At 46.7% G+C, this 21033-nt stretch overlaps 1 protein-coding gene across 8 annotated transcripts in view; it reads right to left on the bottom strand.

Annotated features, from left to right (window-relative positions):
- FAM168B (family with sequence similarity 168 member B) overlaps positions 1-11255 on the bottom strand; it is a 218470-nt gene extending 207215 nt beyond the window's left edge. For 2 of the 8 annotated variants that reach the window (XM_086943797.1, XM_086943793.1), the window contains exon 1: positions 10869-10987. The gene's annotated coding sequence lies outside the window, so the exon portion shown is untranslated. Of the gene's footprint in view, positions 1-10868; positions 10988-11017 lie in introns of those variants that run through there. The other 6 variants (XM_086943796.1, XM_086943792.1, XM_086943794.1 and 3 more) reach the window with 6 other exon arrangements.
- Between the last annotated feature and the right edge of the window lie 9778 nt (positions 11256-21033).

Raw genomic sequence — 21033 nt, forward strand, 5'->3', positions numbered from 1 at the left:
AATTGTATGAAAGGTAGCGAAGGTGTCTGCATTTGCCTGCTCTCCAAAGGTGGGCTTGTTACCCGCTACTATGCCCAGATTTTTAGCTTTCCTAACTGGAGTTAGAAGGGTCCCTAGTTCTTCCTGCTACCATCACAGGGACCAAAAGTTAGCATAGTTACCAAAGATGATCACCTCGGTCTTACTGGAATTATAAACGTAAACAATTGTTCATCATCAAAGTATTTACTTCCTTCATGCAGTCATGGAATTTCTGACCTATTTCTGCCTCCCGGCTGGGTAGTAGAGACACCACTATTTGAGTGTCATCTGCATAAAAAGTAAGGTTAAGATGAAGTTAAAACCACCCTGGAAGCAGCAACTACAGCTGAAATACCTCAGCAATAGCTTGTTCTCCTGATAAATGAATTCATTGTTCACCTAGACTTTGTACTAAATTTGCAACACTTCTAGGCTCTGATATGAATGAACCTGCATTAAGAAGCTAAAGTTGAGGGGGTGAGGGGGGCTGACGCAAAAGGGAAAGGGCTGGCTGAGAGTGAGCTCAGTCTCCTCAGCCCCACAATCTCAGCCTTGCTTCAAGCCTAATGCGTTGATACCGATCCAGACACAGGCGAAAGGCTCCGGAACCACTGGGGAATGGAATAAGCAGCTCCAGGTTGCCCCTTGCCTGCACATTACTGCAGAGACGCACAGCCAAAGACAGCTCATGGACTGCACCGTGCACAGATCACGGAATGCAACAAGTCCCTAAGAAATGATCCAGAAGGACCTCAATTGACTCTTGCTTAATCATATGATTCAGCACTGATTTCCTCCCTCCCGACATTCCTTTTTTTTTGTCCTTATACATGCCACCAGAAGATGATTACTCTAGATGGGATCTCTCTGTGCCATACACACAAACTGGATTGGTTTCCACCCCGGGAAATGTGTGTGGCCTACAGAGTTCGCCCAGAGGTAGGCTGTCTCCTTGTCCAACTCCTGTTTACCTCCATGGACCCACACATGTAGCAGGAAGGACTGGACCACAAACCTCTGGCATAATCATTGGACCGTAGTTATTCCCTCGACCAAGCCTCTATTGCCGACCATATTTTATTAGCACTTGCTCCGCCACAGGCCATATCTGACTGGCTGACCAACATGATGTGTTTTAAACAATCAGCGAATCTAGTTGGGGCTACCGACTTCCATTCTCTACAGATTTCCCTTCTAGCGATAACTATCACATAGAACAAGAATTGAGAGGCCGCATCGTTCATAAGGTAACCCGGTGGCAGGCCGAAGAATACCAGTCTAGGGCTACAGGTGATCGGTGATAATAGAACCTCCTCCAAGAAGCCGCAAACTGCCGCCCAGTATCTGGCAATCTCCAGGCAATCAAAAAACATGTGTTGGTCGTACGCTGCTGGGTGTTAACATCGGGGACAGTAATAGTTATCAGCTGTTACCCTAGACAATTTAGCTGGTGTCCAATATAGCCTATAGGCTGTAAACAAGTGATTTCTTCTAAGATTTGCCGGCTTAATTATTCTCTGAGACATAGTAAAAGCATCAGTCCAAATTCTCTGTACCTCATCAGCATTCTCGTTTAGGACACTGCCCCAGAGACTCTCGAGCTCAGGTTATCTTTCACACCAGCAAGTGTCCTGTACCAGAAAGAGACCTCCCGCTTCTAGACACCCCCCCTGCAGATGGAGTCTAGGATCAGGGCGTCCTCTCCGGTCCCCCAAACCTGTCTTGCCCACCACGCAGACAACTGGTAGAACTTAAATCTAGTAAGGGAACAGTTGGTTAAATTCACAAAGGACTCCCAGTCCATCATCCTAGTGTTTACACATAGGTCACCCCATGTTTTCCTCCCGACATTCCTGAGTGACACAGGTGACATTTTCTGCCCAATGTGGCATATTCAACATATCTGGCAGCACAGATTAGCCTAATTTAGCAGGAATGGTTTTACCTGGATTACCCTGCATGGCTCTATGAGGAAGGCTACATGCTCACTTTACTGCGTGTGTATACTTCACACCTCGCCCTTTCGGGTGACACAGTGAGGACTACCTCCTTTTCCCGCTCCTAAAAGTGAGAGACATTTTCCCACAAATGCAGTGTACTTGCAGCTCAATGGTGGAACTCTGGAGCAGCTGCACAGATCGGACTGCCTTTCTTCACCCCGGAGGTGCAATCTTTGCGGCTGATGGCAGTCATGCACCGCTGACAGCGGGCGGCATGTGGGGAAACCCGGCGGGGGCAATTGCACACGGTTGGGGGCCTGCGGGGGCAGCAGTTTGACGCGGCCTCCAGAGGCCCCGCAGTGACAGGGGCCACGTGCAAGCCTGGAGCCAAGGCCACTGCCGCGATGCCACCCTGAGCAACTGAGGCGGGGGAATCGAAGGCCTGGCATGGCCCCGAGACGGGCCCAGTCCCCCCCACCGAACCCCTGGGTTGGGGCAAGGAGGTAACACACTGGGCTACCAGGCAGCCGCACTGCACCTACTGCTACCAATCTGGCAATGCACAGCGCTGGGATGCCGGCGCTGATCCTAGACTCCCGTGTAACGCTGCGCCCCATTGAAGACGGCTCTTCTGCAGTTTGCACAGCAGGCATCGGGCGCTAAGTGACATTGATGAGCATTGGAGGCCCAGCTGGGCTGAGCATTGGAGGCCCAGAAGGGCTCATGCTTGGACATGGTTTCCCTGGCACTTAAATTGGAAGCAACACAGGTACGGCAATCAGTATCTTCCAGGCCCTTCCATTGCGCATTTTAATTGGGGGTGCTTGCCGCTGCATCTTCAACTATTAATCCCAATTCATGCTCTAGGAGTGGCTGGGCATTACCTACTAGATCTATAGCGTCCTGCGCCATACCTCCTCTGCCGATTGCGATCCTGCCCAGCACCCCCTTCCATCTTTGTTCATCTGTTGACCGCGATTCAGGACTGCTTCCAACTCTTAACTGCCTCACTATGGGTCAAGGGGACCCTAAGCAGCGGCAGCTGCCATTTGAGCCCACTAAAACTCCTAGGCGGGAGGGTGGTGACACTCCGGCACGAGGGGACCCCCAGACGAAGCTGATCTATCTGATGGGGAGCAGCCGCATATAGAAGGGACGGTTGCCATAATGGCGGAGCTGAGTGCTGGCTTTTCAGCCATTGCCGCGCGTTTTGATAATCTGGCGGCGTGCCTGCACACCATAAATGGTCGCCTGGAGCAACATGAGGCCCGCATGGAGTCAGCGGAAAAGCATCTTTCTGATACGGAGGCGGCACAGACAGCCATGAACAAGCGTCTGGACCGTGTGGAACGCCTCCTCAAAACAGCCTCCAAAGCAGAAAACCTGGAGGCAAGGTCACGCTGCAACAACCGGCGCATCTCCAAGGTGCCAGAGTCCACCAACATAGGTCTCATGGTGTCCTATGTGGAGCGGATTTTCAAAGACCTCTTTAGAAGGGATGCCTTTTCTGGAACATTCGCAGTTGAGAGGACACATCGCTCACTTGCTCCTAGGTCAGCCCCCAGGGCCCCACGCGTAAAATTATTGCGCGACTCCTTAATTATCTCGACCGGAATGATGCCCTTCGAAAAGCCAGAGGTTGAGGATCTACAATATTAATGGATGTCGCGGTCACTGTATCCTGACTTCACACCGCTGGCGCAGGAGGCTAGGCGCAAGTTTCAGGATATCAAGCGGGCACTGAAGGAAGCGCACATCCAAAATATGCCATGTTGTACCCAGCCAGTCCTCGCATTCAGGTCTACGGGAAGACCCACATATTTGACACACCTGAGGATACTACTACTTTCTGGAAGCAGTGCAAATTGAACACAAGTCTTTCCCCAGGGTAATAACTTTACTCTATTTCTCCCCACTTGTATTTGTTTTGTGGTACAGACCAGCTATCTACAACTCAATGTTGAGTCCCTATCTAAGCTGTGTCCCACTGGCTTGGGACGACTCGGCGAGATGCAATAGCCTTTATTAATGTAATTTTGCTCTTTACTATTCTTAAATTGCAGTTACATACAATCATTGCAATATTTGTGTAATGTTTAGTGGCCAGCTCTGGGCGTTGCTTTCCTCCTAGGAGATCTCCTATATTGTCAATCTTGGGTATGGGGATTCACCAGATACGAGTGTGGGGTTGTCATCAGATATGGGTGGGGTGGTGGCAAGGGGGGAATGTTACGTTCGTTATGATTTTGAATTGAAAATGCAGGACATGTTGCGCTAATCCTGGCTGCTTTATTCTATATGTATTCACTGGTTTACGGGTTCAATACCACTGCTTCTGAGACCGGGTGGAGAGGAGGGGTGGGGGTAATGAAACTGTGCTGCATGACCTGGAATGCGAGGGCTTTATCGTATCCTCGCAGATCTTGGCCTATCTAACCTGACAAGGCGCAAATAGCGATATTGCAGGAGACTCATTACTCACAGCTTTCTGATAATCATTATGCAGCTAACTGGGGAATCAAAAGGTTTTTTGAGTTACAGTACCTACTCCCGTGGTGTGTGAAATTTGATTCACAAAACACTGCCATTCCAGGTCGACAAAGTAATTACAGATCCGGAGGGAAAATATTTACTGGTGGAGAGTAGCCTTTGTTTTGCAGGCTTGTCTTCCCACATTTCTGGCATTCCCATTGACTATCGTATATTGGGGGGAGACTTCAACCCGACCTTGCAGCCCTTCTCCAACACCACTGGTGCAGGCCGCATTACAAAATTGCACTTTACAGACGAGCTTCGACACCTGCTGCAACAGCACTTACTGACCGACACCTGGCGGCACCAGCTTCCGACCAATAGAGTTTTTATTTATATCCTGCGACCCACGGTACCTGGTCTTTTGTAGCTCACTGGGATTCAACTCCGGACCTTTTGACAAATTCGCAGGGACAGATTATTTGCCCTGTACGCTGTCCAACCACTCTCCGGTAATGTCGACACTGACTCTGCCCAGAATTGTGCGCCCATACAGATAATGGCGGTTCCCGGGAGATACGCTGCTTGACGCGGTGTTTGAGAGAGAAGTGTGAGGCAATTGTAGAATACTTTAATATTAATACGGGCTCAGTATCCCAATATGCTATTATGGGAAGCCTTCACTATATTCATTCTTGGCATCTGAATCACTTAACAGGCGGGAGTTCTAAGCACTATACGTCGAGACCCAGATGTCACAGAGAGGGCACTGAGAGAACTCTATGCTCAGGCAGCCTCGGGTGGCTTGTCGGCTCCACTGCATCAGCACGCGAGGCTTCTGGAGGAGTTCCAGGAGCTCACCACTCATGAGACTGCAGGGGGGGGGGGGGTAAGTACACACGTGCCTAGGTGTATGGAGAGGTAGAGAGAGGGGCAGACTCTAGCTAGATTGCTCAGACCCCCTCAACAGGTTTCATACATCACAACTGCAATTAGATGATGGTGCCCAGATCACTCAAGGCGAGGACATAAGCGCTGCTTTCCTCTCCTACAATGCCTGACTATACGCAACTAGTTCACCGCCTGTCGATCATTCCCTCTCCGGCTACTTGGGAGGAGGTCGCTATGGTGTGGAATGAAGGCGGTGATAAGCAATTTTTAGACCCTCCTATTAGCGAAGATGATATCCCAAGACAAAGATGACATTCATGGATCACGCGCCCCTGGTACGGACAGGTTCACAGGTGTATTCTATAAGACTTATAAAACCTTGCTAGTTTCCACACTCTTTGAGGTTTACGCCGAGGCTAAAGAGATGGGAGCGCTACCCCGCACTATGCTTAAGGCTACTTTATTGTTGCTGCTCAAGCCAGGAAAACCATGTGATAGGACTGCCTCTTATAGGCCCCTATTCCTGTTAAATCAAGATTATAAAATCCTGGCAAAAGTACTTGCAACCCATATATCGCTCCAAATCAAATCAGATAATCTCCCCACTTCAGACGGGACTTGTCCCCAATAGATCAACCACAGTTAATTTGAGCACGATATTTGCAGTCATCAACCAGATTAACCCTGAACTCCCGGCGGTGATGATATTGCTAGAAGTCGAAAAGGATTTGGATTCCCTGGAGTAGCCCTTTTTGTATGCAACACTCGACAGACTGGGTTTTCCTGGCAATATCAGTGCCCTGGTCTGCTTTCTGTACATCCATCCTGTGGCGAGCCTCCGTCCTAATGGAGAGCTCACAGAACAGTTCACCCTGTTACGGGGTGTCAGGCAGGGATGCCCTCTCTCGCCACTTATTTATAATTGCCATGGATCCTCTAGCGAGACACCTACAGGAGCGCCAAGTCCAGCGGGAAACTAGATTTGATCTGGGTCCTCTTCTGGTCTCATTATAAGCGGATGACATTCTGCTTTTTGAGCGCGACTCTGCAGTTAATCTGTCTCCAATAATACAAGAGGTAGTCCGTTTTTTGAGTTTTTACTGGACTAAGTCAGAGGTCTTTCCATTGACTGATGCTACCCTGCCTTTTGTGCTTGATTTCCCGCTACGCTGATGTGGCGAACCCCCACATATCGCAATATCCTGCTGCATCACACGGCTTCTGTGGTGATTCGTATTAATTACGGCCCTGCCATGGACCATTTATACACACATATCGGCTGTTGGATAATGCTTCCATTGTCAATTTCTGGCAGGATAGCCATTATCAAGATGTTTGTTTTGCCGTGCCTGCTTTATCTATTTTTAAATATCACCATTCCTCTTACAACTACGTTTTTTTGTATCACTTCGAAGCCTGTTGACTCAGCTGGTTTGGGCTTGGGACAGGCCCGGGTGGGATACACTCTCAATGCCTTTTTCGCAAGGCGGTTTTGTTTAAAGTACCAGATTTTTACCTGTATCATCTCATAGCACCGGTACACTATGCTTATTTTTGGTACCACCCCGATGCTCAGGCTTTAGATACTGCAGTCGCGCATTATCAGGCCCACCCCTGCCCCCCTCTGCTATCTTACCTAAGGGCCTCTCAAGGACACCAATGGAAATCCACATATTACAAACCACTTGCTGGGCCTCGAATATTTAAAGGCCTGTACTCCCCACTTTTGCAATCAAACAGTCAGTGGGTATCCCCAACCACCGAAAGCCTAACATCGCTGTCAAATTCGGGTGGTTGGGTATTTGTTTAATAAGAGTCAGGTACAGTCGGTAGCGGACATGTTGAAGAATCGAGACTCGACAAATGTCTAATACACAGGACTAATTGCTACAAATCGCCCCTCAGTGCTGGAGCCGCAGGATTTCCTTACTTTATCCACAATAGTTACATCGCCCAATAGCACACACTTGGTAATCCGGCTGTACCACCTTGCCCAGTCTGTTCGTCCTGTGGAGGGTGGGTGGGGGAGGGGGGTTTGGGGCATCGACAGACAAAATGTGGACATTCTGCTGCGAGCAAACTTGCACTATCTCCAACAACCACAGGCATAAGCTTCTCTACTTTAAATATATATAGGGCCTCTGTTACCCCCAACCTTCTTGCTAAAATGGATTCCACTAGGTCTGACAACTGTCAGAAATGTGCAGCACTGCATGCTGACTTCATCCATCTTGCGTGGATCTGCCCCTGGTCCGGAAATTCTGGGAGGCAATCTCCGAGCATCTAACACTGATGGTGAACTCAGAGTTGTCACCCTCCCCACTGTTGGAATGGCTGGGATATGTCCATTCGCTGGCGATTGGTATACATCGCTTTACGGCTATCGCCTTATTGCTGGCCAAGAGACAGGTATCCTTGACAGGAGGGGGGGCTTACATCCTGCATGTGAAGGCATGGTTTAGAGACCTGATGTATTGCGAAATCACTGGTGAAGTTTATGCGTCACTGATACACCTTTCCTCCAGACCCGAAAACATTTGGCAACCACTCTGTGCCCATCTACTGTCACACCCTGAACTCACAGATTGAAAGGCTTTAGCGTTTTTCCCACTAAATGCACTAGCTGGCATACATAGTAACCCATAACATCTGGATTATACTCTTATGTAACCTTGGATCGTTGTGTTTTTTTTCTTAGATTGATATGCATTATCTTTTTGTACAGCACATGGGCTCTTTGCTGTTGTATTCGAGAAATACCAATAAAAACATTTTTTTTTTAAAAGCCTTCTCTCCTCTTGGCGAGCCCAGTACAAAGGAACCAAATTCTGAGACACTGCCTATTTTACTTGGCTGTAACAGGGGTGGTATGTGTTTTATTACTGAAACATAATACCTTAAATACCTGGAAACTAACTGCACTACCTGGCATTGGTGTTACTGGACCACCTGAGTTCCCTCAATACCATCACATATCCGCTGAAAGGCCTGCAGAAACGACCTCAACCAATTTGTCACTATAGTAACACTTAATACCTGCCTGCTCAACAATCCTGTGTGACCGGTCCCTCATCACTTCCTGCGACCCTGAACTAAAGCTGCTGGGCCTCCTTCCTTATACACAGCTCATACCTCACTTTGGAGACCACATAGTGACAGTATGGCAGAAAAAGACTTCAAGCCAGGCACTAAACAGACCAAACCAGAAACCTCATGAATCAGAATCCCAATCAAAGACAAAACCAAATTTAAAGAAACTATGGATACCATTCTTAAACAAGCATTTGCAATGCAATAGGACTCGCATTTACGCAAGTTTTAAGCTAGTGACATTGTAAATGACAATGCGTTATATCCCAAGTATTACATTTATATGTAATCAGCCTAGGTCCTCCAAGCTGCTCAGCCAGAGTTAGCGATGGTAACTGAATGTTGGTGTGATTGTGCTGAATGCCTGGGTGCCTGTGTGGATGAGTGGTGACAGTCGGAAATGGGCTGAGCAGCTAGGCAGGCTGCTCCTGGTGGGGCTGGTAAATGGCTAGTACCCGACTAGAGCAGGCTGAACTAGGATTGATACTACCCTGACATGGAACCAATAAGTGTAATACATAGGATATAACAATGCCTACAGCTTCAACTCGCGTACATGCAAGACCTAGTGTACTGCAAATGTTTCTTTAAGTATAAAACTGAGCGCTGCGCTGCTTCAAGGACACCGCTCTCTGTTTTATATTTTATACTTTAATACTGATCGCTGCCTCCTTGAAGCAGGCGCCACGCTCAGTGTTAAAGTTAAAAAGAAATAAAGAAACCAAGCGCAGTGTCCTTGAAACTGCGCCCAGTTTTAACCCCTTCGCTGCGGCGGCAATTCCGCCGCAGCGCTATGGGGGGGGGGGGGGCCAGAGTAGCGCTCGCATGCTCGTGACGGAGCCGCTCCGTCACGAGCCGCGGTTGCGCTGTGCTCATGACGGAGCGGTTCCGTCATGGCCCGCCCCCTTAATAGAACGCGCCGTGCAGGGCGCGAAATCAGCGCCGCGCAGGCGCGGCGGCAGGGCCATGACGGAACCGCTCCGTCATGAGCACAGCTCAGCCGATGATCATGACGGAGCGGCTCCGTCATGAGCATGGGAGGGGTTAAAGTAACAAAAACATAAACAAAACAGAGCGATGTGTCCCTGAAGGGAGCATCGCGCCCACTCTGAAAGTAAAAATGAAATGTAAACAGAGCGCGGTGTCCCAGACGTGGATGCTGCACTCAACATGAAAGTTATACAAAATACACATTTTAAATGAGCGCGATGTCCCTAAAGCGGACGTTATCATGCAAATACCCAAAAAAGCTGCCGCCATTGTCCCCCTCAGTGACAATTGGATGCTTTGAATACTACCTTCGCCAAATTGAGTAAATGAATATTTTCATGTAAAATTAACTCACCAGCAAGACAGGCAGAGATTTCCATAAGAACTATAAACGGAGAGTAGAAATTTATCCTCCAACCTGGACATGTTTGGGAGTGAGAGCATCCTCTTTTTTTTCAACCGACATGCTAAGCACGGCAGATTTAATAATTGTGCGGTCGTACAAGCACTGTACAAAGAAATTGAATGAATGTGTGCCTCGATTCCCTTCACTAATGTTGTTTAATAAACCTATGTATTTCATCTTTCAGAAATAAGAGCACTTTTAAAGTTGCTTAACTGCAAAATATTTTCAGGGTGTTGCCGACTCCAATAAATAATCTTTTCTCGAATACGACTAGTACAAGTACTAAAGAACTGAGGTTTCGAATATGGTTTCCTGTGCCAGGAGGCACAAGCTTAGAGCGGCTACCTCTGGTGTTATGGGTGGGGGGGGATTCACATTGTGAGTTTTAAACAATATTGTTAACTGAGGAATGGGGGTGGGGGGTCCATCTTCTCTCAAAGCCAAACAATAGACGTTAATCTAAAGGCGTGTATTTGTATACTTCTACACCATAACCTCTAACAGAATGGGTGCATCCCATGAGGCTCCGATCTCTCCCCCAAATCCTGGCCACAACCGATGAGTGATGTGAGACCAGCGGCAGAAAGTCCTGGTGTTGGAGAGCAGCAATGGAGCACTGAAGTAAAGACCATGCCTACCAATGTTCAAATTCTCCCTCCAAAAGATTTTTTTTTAACGTAGCGATACCAAAACAATAAAAAAATTATGTAAAGACACTGGAGTTTTCTCAAGCAGACAGCACAGAACGGGGTACACTGAATGGCAGTAAATTACACTATTTATATAGCGTTTACCTCCCCTGACTAAACAAGGCTTTAAGTAATGGTCCATAATTCGCAAGACAACCTGTCTGGTCTCACACATACAACCCCACGTGACATCCTCATATTACCCCTCCCATTTTTCTGTTCTATGACAATTTAAAATGGCTTCAGGTCCCTGCAGCCTACCAAATACCGGTTCCATGTAGGCCCTATTATCCTTCATCATACACCTGTTCTACGAAGGTATGAATTTAATATAAAACACTGGTAAGGGGGCAGATGTAACCCACATACATCGTCTAGGTGACTATAAGGTCCTTGAAGAGAAGGAAGAGGCCTCCCACACCGTGTACAAATCCGCTCTCCGCGAATTCCTCCCGTAGTGCCCCGCCTCCCTCTTCTCGGGCCCTCCCGCCTCCACCGGTCCCCGCCCCCACCTTTACCTTAAGTCTCACGGAGGCACCTCCTCTTCCCCCCGAATGTTTTGCGCCTCTTCCTCGGTCTGGGGGGGAGGGAGGAGCGGCGTAGGGTATCAATCGCTTGAATAATCCACGGATGCGATCCGACCTCTTTCTTCCGCGGCTCGACGGTGACTGCGCAGCAACAAACTGAAGGGGGAGATAGACAGACGGAGGAAGAATGGGAGGGAGAGGCGGGGGAGGGCTCCCATAGTGGCATCACTTCCGCTTAGGCCACCTGCACGTGAGACATCTCTATGGTTGCTGCTTTTCCCGTTCCAATATGGGCGACCCACGAAAAAATTAATAGTTCTTTTGTCCTTCTTTTATTTATTGACAGAGCTAATTGTTATACCTTCATGCTTGAATCGCTACCATCTTCTACCGTAATATTTTAGTATTGTAATTGTTTTTTTTGGCGCTTTTACTGCAGGGCACTGCCCAACGTTTTGCCTTTTTCCTGCCCTCTTTTTAGGTCTCGCTGAAGCAATGCGTAAGCATTGTTCGGCGAGATTCTAGTAAGGTTTACGAAAAGTCTCCCTAAACTGCGGATTAGACACTGTTCATGTGAACTAGGCGCGTGCACATCGCACTCCATACACCATTTGTCTGCCACTTCAAAGCAAGCCGCTCCCCCGCCCCCTCCCCCATCAGACTTCAAAGGAATGCGCTTCCCTGCCTCCTCCGTGCAATGCCTGAGCTTGTTTTGTAAAGCCCTCCAGTGTTACTCCCAGGCCACCGGCTCCCACCTCCCTCCAGTCGTCTTATCTGAATACCCTCTCTACATGTCTGTTCTGCAACTAAATCACCTTCTCTGCAGGTCGCATCACTGTCGCAGTGCACTGTCAAATTTTCTCCTCGAAATCATAACATTCAGCGTTAAAGCATTACTGTTTCTTGTTCCTGAAGAGAGTCTTGTAACCTTTCCTCAGCCCTGAGAGAGTCCAGCAGCCTGTCCTTTGCTCTGAGAAAATCTTGCATCATTTGCGCTGTTTTAACAGAAATGCACGTTAAACCCGGTATGGGAGAGGCCGCTGCATTCCCTCATGCTGGGAGAAACCTAGATCCTTCCTCTGGTTTGAGAACCCTGCAATCTTTGCTCTGGGTGTGGCATGCTTTGTGGTGGTCTTGGTTTGCTGTGCTTCGGTTGGGTTGCTTCTGTCTTGCTGTGTTAATTCTGTTTAATTTCTTTTGCTTTGGTTGACCAACTTACCCCTGGCATCATTCCCTGAATTCCTATCTTCGCACAGGCCTGGCTCGAAGGGTTTCAATCTATCTTGTTATTAGAAACGGGGAGATTTGCACAGAATCACAGGATGTTGAGTTGAGCGTCCCTGCCGAGACTCAAACCCGTTTCCGAGCTCGACCTCTCTAGCCGTTAGGCCGCATCCTCGCACAAATATTTATTTTATTTATGTATTCATTTATTTAGCCATTTTCTAAACTATCCTCTTTCATGTACATAAAAGCAGTGTTTGTGGCACGCCTAAGATCGTAGAGTTTGTATATACAATTTTTCTACAGGGTGGTTACTTTTCATCTGATTATATAGCGCATACTCGACCCGAAGGTATCAGAGCGCTTTACAGACACACAATCATTTTTTATTAGGAACGGGGAGATTTGCACAGAATCACAGGATGTTGAGTTGAGCGTCCCTGCCGAGACTCAAACCCGTTTCCCGAGCTCAATCGCTCTAGCCATTCGGCCGCATCCTTGCCCAAATGTTTGTTTTATTTATTATTTATGTATTCATGTATTTAGATATTTTCTAAACCATCTTCTTTCATTTACATAAAGGCAGTGTTTGAGGCAGATCAACAACACCAGTCCTAGTTCTTGTGGCAATATTCACTTATTGGACTGTAAACATCAATGGTCGAAATTCGTTACCCAAGGGATCTCTTTAGTCTCAAGATAATCCAAAAATGTTTCAATCTACTGCCTCTTTAAAACAACAACCTCTCTGAGCTATACAAACAGGACAGCACAAACAGAAAATGTGTGAAAAGCGAGATGGCACCTCACGGGCGCACCACCAATGGGACCCCTGGCTGGTACTCACCAGGATGGCCCTGTTCTCATCATTGGTGCCATCAAGCTAAAACAAAAGCGTGTCTCGAACCCCAAAAATAAAAAGACAGTGGATGGTGCAGTGGACACAACTTATATGTGACACAACTAACAACATGTAACATTTAACATATAAGTCACTGCGCAACTAGGACAATAAACTTTACTTTCGTTCCTTTCTTTGTTGCAAACAGTAAACACACATATACTAAAAAAGGAGAGAGTGAATACTACCTATCGATTCACTCTCTACTTACAGCCGACATGTTTCATTGCCTTGGTTTCTATCAGGCAATTTCTTCAGGGCAATTCACTTTAAATGCCACTGCAAGAGACACTGAATCTTGGGTGCTGTAACACAAACAAACAAAAATGTGGTCACCTGGTATCCCTCCCTTGGTTCTGCATACCAAGCTATATATCAAACCACCATGCTGTATTGGTAAAAAAATAAATGCCATTATTACCCTGCACGCAGTTTTGCCTCTCATACCAGTCATGAAGTCATGTAAATTCGGAATCCAGCCCCCTTAGGTGAGCATGGTCCTAACTCTCCGTTAGTGAAGATTACTGAAATGCAAAAACCACAGTACATTCAATTATTTTGGTATTGGAGCCTTCTCCTACCTTGCGCAGTATATACAGCTTAGACCTAGTTAAGCTAAAGGTTACCGGTGTCAGAGTAGCGGTCGGCGTCCTCTCAACCCTCGAACGCCGACCGAGTGCACCTCTGCTTATTTACCGGCTTCGGGGTCGAATTTCGCGCACTGCGATTGGTCCGCGGTGTCAGATGACGCGGGACCCGGCTGCCGGTATTCGGGTTCTCTGATTGGTCCCTGGTTACTCTAATACTAGAGTGCCGGTCTTCGGGAGAAGAACGCGGCCATATGTAAACAGACCCCTGTGCCTGGTATTAGATAGGATCTGGGGGCCAAGCTTGTATAACCTTTTTTAATATGCGCCATTATTTTAATGAAAAATGTACACGTGGCGAAGATGCGCATAACTACACTTTCGATGTACTAAGGGAGTAAATCGCCTAAACGTGCACTTTATTTAATTAATATATAATTTCGATGTTAGCTGATGGCGAATTCTGCAGAATTACAGTATATTCTGGCGTTGTAATTGCAGAGCCAACTAACACAGTGTATTCAGAGTGGTTGCCATGTTAGTAAAGTCTATGGGTGAAGTAAGACTGGCAAACTGTTATTGGCTAATGTGGACATATCGCATGTTCAGCCTAATCAGATAAGGTGTTGTGAATATCACATTTCTACTAATGTGGATATATCATAAATTCAGCCTCATCAGGGAAGGTGTATTACATATCTCAATCTTAAATGTGGATGTTACAATTTTATATGTACCTTCAATAGACGTTAATTCGTAAAGGTTTTTTACTTTTGATTTAAGATGGAGAGGTACCAAGAGTTAGGGGGACAGTAGACTACTGCGCTAGAAGACAGCTACTCAGGTGGTTTAACGCAACTTGTTCCATTCCAGTAGTTCGTTCAGCCCTTTCTGTTCACTTTGCTCTTGATATATCCAGCGTGCCTCCTTGGTAATTAAGCGTCTTTCCACAGATTGCGCATCGCCCATCACTCTCTCCAACACTACCCATGTAAAAGTGTGTTTATTGCGGTGGCAATGTTGCACTAACTTGGTAGTCAGTTTTCCAATCCTTATTGTACTGACATGCTCTTGGATGCGGAGTTTGATCTTACGTGTGGTAAGTCCGATGTATTCCAATCCACACTCACATTTTAGTCTATATACCACGTTGGTTGTGTTGCAGTTACTAAAGTGATTCAGTGACCAAGTTTTTCCAGATTGAAGAGTCACGGTGGTGGTTTTCTTTGTCAAGGGGCATACTGAACAACTCCCACAAGGGAAGTGTCCTTTAGGGATGGTAGTGTTCTCAGCTTCTGGTCGTCCAACACTTCTGGTGTGAACCAGTTTGTCTTTCAGGTTACTTGCTCTTCGAAAGGCAAACCGTGGTGGTGGCATCTTAAAATCCGCTGTTGAAAGTAGAGACCAGTGTTTCCTAATAGACTGGCGGATCTTTGTGGCCATGGGATCATAGGTCATGACCACAGGTAGACAGTCTGACTTTTCTTTGACTCGTGTCTCTAACAAGGCTGCTCTGGGTGTATTCGAGGCTCTCTTTTGGGCTTGCTTGACTACTCTCCATGGGTAGTCACGGGCTTCCAATTTCGAACTCAGAACTCCTGCTTGTTCCTTATATAGTTCAGTGGATGAGCAGTTTCGCCTGTACCTGAGAAATTGTCCTACAGGGAGATTATCCCTTAATGCTCTCGGATGATATGACCGGTATGATAGTAGTGAGTTTCTATCGGTCGGCTTTTGATGCACACTTGTTCGAAAGCCCCCTCCAAATGCCTCAATGTCCAGATCAAGATAGACCGCATTTGTGTGATGATAATTCCAGGTAAAGCGAAGGCTCATATCTTGAATGTTCAGCCAATTTAAAAATTGGACCAGGACTGCCTCTTCCCCTGTCCAAAGGAGGAGCACATCATCAATATATCACCTCCAGAGGCGTATATGGCCTCTGAAGGGATTGGTGTCAGATTCGATGATGTGCTCCTCAAATTGGCCCACGTAGATACAGGCAAGGCTAGGTGCCATTGTAGCCCCCATAGACGTTCCCGTCACTTGTAGGAAAAGGTCGTTTTTATAGCAGAAAAAGTTCCTTGTGAGAGCGATTTCCACACACTGCAACACAAAGCTTTGGGGGGCATCGTAAAACCATTCCTGTGTGGCCAATGCTCTAGATGCGGCCACTAGTGCGGCATCCTGAGGAATACAAGAGTACAAGGACTCTATGTCGATAGTCACAATGTATTCTCTAACAGGATCAAATGTCATTTGGTCTAGGACCTTTAAGATGTCCATGGTGTCCTTGACATAGGATTTCTGGGTTACCACTGATTCGCGGAGAAAGTAGTCAGCGAACTGAGATAACGGCTCTAGGATGGATTGGATTCCAGATACAATCGGCCGGCCCGGCGGAGGCCGGGCCGGCTTGTGTATCTTCGGTAGGATGTAGAAGGCAGGGGTCCTGGGATTGGTGTTAATGAGGAACTCAGCTTCCTTCGCACTTATCCACTTCTTCTCCTTTGCAGTCCCCACAAGGTCAGTTATCATTTTCATCAGATCTGGAGTGGGGTCTTTAGTGAGAGGTTGATAGTTAACTCTCACATTAAGTAGACGTCGTACTTCAGCCTCGTAATCGCAGGTGTTTAATATGACGATGGCTCCGCCTTTGTCGGCGCTTTTTATAGTTATGTTATCATTCCTCTGGAGGGACCTCATTGCCTCCCAGTCACTTCTCATCATATTTTTGAATCCACTTGATTTGTTGTTATTTTCTATTTTCCCAATTTCCTCTAAAACTTTGGCCTCAAATACTGCCACTTCAGGGCCTATTGCCCCCGTAGGGGGACAAAAAGTCGAGGGTTTTTTTAAATTGGTATTGAAGCCTTTATTCTCCTCAGATGGTTGTTTCGCGAAGAATTTCTTCAGTTTAATTTTTCGCATGGTCTCGTGAAACTCAGTGCGACATTTGAAAGCATCATGGATCGGGGTGGGAACAAATCCCAGCCCTTTGTTAAGTACACGCTCTTCCTCCATTGTTAATTGATGGTCGGACAAATTGACCACAATGCTCATCAAAGTGGCTTCTTTCCCCTGCTCCGTGTCTGTCGTGGGGAGAATGTTTGCCATTGTTGCGGGAGCCGATTGCCGCGTCCTTTCCCTTTCCCTTGTTGTCCCGGGCCCTTGTTGGATGCTTGTCCCTGTTCTAAAAAATTACGCAACAATGTACTCAGGTCAGTGTTGGAAGCTTCAGGTTGGTTAAATCTTACTCTGCTGGTACTGGGTCCTGGCTCAGGCTCGTCCTCACTGGAGGACGAGCCTGAGCCAGGACCCAGTACCAGCAGAGTAAGATTTAACCAACCTGAAGCTTCCAACACTGACCTGAGTACATTGTTGCGTAATTTTTTAGAACAGGGACAAGCATCCAACAAGGGCCCGGGACAACAAGGGAAAGGGAAAGGACGCGGCAATCGGCTCCCGCAACAATGGCAAACATTCTCCCCACGACAGACACGGAGCAGGGGAAAGAAGCCACTTTGATGAGCATTGTGGTCAATTTGTCCGACCATCAATTAACAATGGAGGAAGAGCGTGTACTTAACAAAGGGCTGGGATTTGTTCCCACCCCGATCCATGATGCTTTCAAATGTCGCACTGAGTTTCACGAGACCATGCGAAAAATTAAACTGAAGAAATTCTTCGCGAAACAACCATCTGAGGAGAATAAAGGCTTCAATACCAATTTAAAAAAACCCTCGACTTTTTGTCCCCCTACGGGGGCAATAGGCCCTGAAGTGGCAGTATTTGAGGCCAAAGTTTTAGAGGAAATTGGGAAAATAGAAAATAACAACAAATCAAGTGGATTCAAAAATATGATGAGAAGTGACTGGGAGGCAATGAGGTCCCTCCAGAGGAATGATAACATAACTATAAAAAGCGCCGACAAAGGCGGAGCCATCGTCATATTAAACACCTGCGATTACGAGGCTGAAGTACGACGTCTACTTAATGTGAGAGTTAACTATCAACCTCTCACTAAAGACCCCACTCCAGATCTGATGAAAATGATAACTGACCTTGTGGGGACTGCAAAGGAGAAGAAGTGGATAAGTGCGAAGGAAGCTGAGTTCCTCATTAACACCAATCCCAGGACCCCTGCCTTCTACATCCTACCGAAGATACACAAGCCGGCCCGGCCTCCGCCGGGCCGGCCGATTGTATCTGGAATCCAATCCATCCTAGAGCCGTTATCTCAGTTCGCTGACTACTTTCTCCGCGAATCAGTGGTAACCCAGAAATCCTATGTCAAGGACACCATGGACATCTTAAAGGTCCTAGACCAAATGACATTTGATCCTGTTAGAGAATACATTGTGACTATCGACATAGAGTCCTTGTACTCTTGTATTCCTCAGGATGCCGCACTAGTGGCCGCATCTAGAGCATTGGCCACACAGGAATGGTTTTACGATGCCCCCCAAAGCTTTGTGTTGCAGTGTGTGGAAATCGCTCTCACAAGGAACTTTTTCTGCTATAAAGACGACCTTTTCCTACAAGTGACGGGAACGTCTATGGGGGCTACAATGGCACCTAGCCTTGCCTGTATCTACGTGGGCCAATTTGAGGAGCACATCATCGAATCTGACACCAATCCCTTCAGAGGCCATATACGCCTCTGGAGGCGATATATTGATGATGTGCTCCTCCTTTGGACAGGGGAAGAGGCAGTCCTGGTCCAATTTTTAAATTGGCTGAACATTCAAGATATGAGCCTTCGCTTTACCTGGAATTATCATCACACAAATGCGGTCTATCTTGATCTGGACATTGAGGCATTTGGAGGGGGCTTTCGAACAAGTGTGCATCAAAAGCCGACCGATAGAAACTCACTACTATCATACCGGTCATATCATCCGAGAGCATTAAGGGATAATCTCCCTGTAGGACAATTTCTCAGGTACAGGCGAAACTGCTCATCCACTGAACTATATAAGGAACAAGCAGGAGTTCTGAGTTCGAAATTGGAAGCCCGTGACTACCCATGGAGAGTAGTTAAGCAAGCCCAAAAGAGAGCCTTGAATACACCCAGAGCAGCCTTGTTAGAGACACGAGTCAAAGAAAAGTCAGACTGTCTACCTGTGGTCATGACCTATGATCCCATGGCCACAAAGATCCGCCAGTCTATTAGGAAACACTGGTCTCTACTTTCAACAGCGGATTTTAAGATGCCACCACCACGGTTTGCCTTCCGAAGAGCAAGTAACCTGAAAGACAAACTGGTTCACACCAGAAGTGTTGGACGACCAGAAGCTGAGAACACTACCATCCCTAAAGGACACTTCCCTTGTGGGAGTTGTTCAGTATGCCCCTTGACAAAGAAAACCACCACTGTGACTCTTCAATCTGGAAAAACTTGGTCACTGAATCACTTTAGTAACTGCAACACAACCAACGTGGTATATAGACTAAAATGTGAGTGTGGATTGGAATACATCGGACTTACCACACGTAAGATCAAACTCCGCATCCAAGAGCATGTCAGTACAATAAGGATTGGAAAACTGACTACCAAGTTAGTGCAACACACCGCAATAAACACACTTTTACATGGGTAGTGTTGGAGAGAGTGATGGGCGATGCGCAATCTGTGGAAAGACGCTTAATTACCAAGGAGGCACGCTGGATATATCAAGAGCAAAGTGAACAGAAAGGGCTGAACGAACTACTGGAATGGAACAAGTTGCGTTAAACCACCTGAGTAGCTGTCTTCTAGCGCAGTAGTCTACTGTCCCCCTAACTCTTGGTACCTCTCCATCTTAAATCAAAAGTAAATTACCTTTACGAATTAACGTCTATTGAAGGTACATATAAAATTGTAACATCCACATTTAAGATTGAGATATGTAATACACCTTCCCTGATGAGGCTGAATTTATGATATATCCACATTAGTAGAAATGTGATATTCACAACACCTTATCTGATTAGGCTGAACATGCGATATGTCCACATTAGCCAATAACAGTTTGCCAGTCTTACTTCACCCATAGACTTTACTAACATGGCAACCACTCTGAATACACTGTGTTAGTTGGCTCTGCAATTACAACGCCAGAATATACTGTAATTCTGCAGAATTCGCCATCAGCTAACATCGAAATTATATATTAATTAACTAAAGTGCACGTTTAGGCGATTTACTCCCTTAGTACATCGAAAGTGTAGTTATGCGCATCTTCGCCACGTGTACATTTTTCATTAAAATAATGGCGCATATTAAAAAAGGTTATACAAGCTTGGCCCCCAGATCCTATCTAATACCAGGCACAGGGGTCTGTTTACATATGGCCGCGTTCTTCTCCCGAAGACCGGCACTCTAGTATTAGAGTAACCAGGGACCAATCAGAGAACCCGAATACCGGCAGCCGGGTCCCGCGTCATCTGACACCGCGGACCAATCGCAGTGCGCGAAATTCGACCCCGAAGCCGGTAAATAAGCAGAGGTGCACTCGGTCGGCGTTCGAGGGTTGAGAGGACGCCGACCGCTACTCTGACACCGGTAACCTTTAGCTTAACTAGGTCTAAGCTGTATATACTGCGCAAGGTAGGAGAAGGCTCCAATACCAAAATAATTGAATGTACTGTGGTTTTTGCATTTCAGTAATTTTCACTAACGGAGAGTTAGGACCATGCTCACCTAAGGGGGCTGGATTCCGAATTTACATGACTTCATGACTGGTATGAGAGGCAAAACTGCGTGCAGGGTAATAATGGCATTTATTTTTTTACCAATACAGCATGGTGGTTTGATATATAGCTTGGTATGCAGAACCAAGGGAGGGATACCAGGTGACCACATTTTTGTTTGTTTGTGTTACAGCACCCAAGATTCAGTGTCTCTTGCAGTGGCATTTAAAGTGAATTGCCCTGAAGAAATTGCCTGATAGAAACCAAGGCAATGAAACATGTCGGCTGTAAGTAGAGAGTGAATCGATAGGTAGTATTCACTCTCTCCTTTTTTAGTATATGTGTGTTTACTGTTTGCAACAAAGAAAGGAACGAAAGTAAAGTTTATTGTCCTAGTTGCGCAGTGACTTATATGTTAAATGTTACATGTTGTTAGTTGTGTCACATATAAGTTGTGTCCACTGCACCATCCACTGTCTTTTTATTTTTGGGGTTCGAGACACGCTTTTGTTTTAGCTTGATGGCACCAATGATGAGAACAGGGCCATCCTGGTGAGTACCAGCCAGGGGTCCCATTGGTGGTGCGCCCGTGAGGTGCCATCTCGCTTTTCACACATTTT

This window comes from Lissotriton vulgaris, chromosome 11 (genome assembly GCF_964263255.1).
Source record: "Lissotriton vulgaris chromosome 11, aLisVul1.2, whole genome shotgun sequence".
In the NCBI taxonomy this organism is placed as follows: Eukaryota; Metazoa; Chordata; class Amphibia; order Caudata; family Salamandridae; genus Lissotriton; species Lissotriton vulgaris.